The sequence below is a fragment of the Fulmarus glacialis genome, unplaced genomic scaffold (assembly GCF_000690835.1).
Source record: "Fulmarus glacialis isolate BGI_N327 unplaced genomic scaffold, ASM69083v1 scaffold19405, whole genome shotgun sequence".
NCBI lineage: Eukaryota > Metazoa > Chordata > Aves > Procellariiformes > Procellariidae > Fulmarus > Fulmarus glacialis.
The window spans coordinates 1413-1872 of NW_009213896.1; positions in this window are offsets into that span (position 1 = coordinate 1413).

Here is a 460-nt window from a genome sequence, read left to right on the forward strand (position 1 = left end):
GATGAGGCTGTAATGCTCCTTGGCAAGGCTCTGCGGGACGAGAGGAGGGAGAAGGGGCTCTATGTCAACAGACGAGGCAAGTAGCTGGGCTGGGGATCGCAGTGGGGTCCCTGGGGTGAGGGCTGGGGAGTCAGACAGCAGCGTCTGACTCGGGCATTGACTGTGTGCAGGGGAAGGTCCTGCACTGGGGTCCTGCGTTAGGGAGTGGTGACTGAAATGGGCAGCGGGGCCCCTGGGTTCCCCCTGGGTCCTGACCCCGGTTCACAGCTGTGCCTGCCTGGACTGTTTCAGCCATGGGGAGAGGTACCAGGAGCCGGGATTTACCACGGTGGTTTGGCTCCCTCCCTGCGTGGCCTGTCCTGGGGGCATGGCTGGGAACAGCTGCTCTTTTCCAGACCGGGCTGTGTGTCCTGCCTGGCGGAGCTCAGAGCTTTTGGCTAATGACGCTGAAATCTTTGTG